Source organism: Asparagus officinalis, chromosome 10 (genome assembly GCF_001876935.1).
Source record: "Asparagus officinalis chromosome 10, Aspof.V1, whole genome shotgun sequence".
Lineage (NCBI taxonomy): Eukaryota > Viridiplantae > Streptophyta > Magnoliopsida > Asparagales > Asparagaceae > Asparagus > Asparagus officinalis.
In genome coordinates this window covers 2,470,156-2,470,616 of record NC_033803.1, presented here as the reverse complement: position 1 = coordinate 2,470,616, position 461 = coordinate 2,470,156, and positions in this window count along the sequence as shown.

Here is a 461-nt window from a genome sequence, read left to right as displayed (position 1 = left end):
GGATTGTTGGAATTGTAACTTAAAACTTGGGTTTGTAGAGGAAAAGAGGAAAACTTTAGTCCCACATTGAAAAAGAGATGGGAAGAGAGGCTCTTTATAAGCCTTCCCTTTCTCTCCTATGCCTAGAAGAAAACAAAAGTTATGCTCCACACCACACACACGCGCGCCGGCCGGGCCGGGCTCGGGTTCGGGTCGGGTCGGGTGGCGCGCGCACACGACCTGCGGACACGAATGCAGCTCCGGATTAATGGGCCCTTAATCTGCTACATTTTTATTTTTATTTTTGCTAATAAAAAACCATGATTAACATTTATAACATGATTTAAAAACGTGATTTATTTTGTAACAGAAATATTTTGTAACGGTAAAAATTTATTAGTGTGATTAAAAACGTGATAAATATTTTGTGAATTTATTATGTAACGGAAATGTTTTGGTTTTATAACGGCTAAGTTTTATTA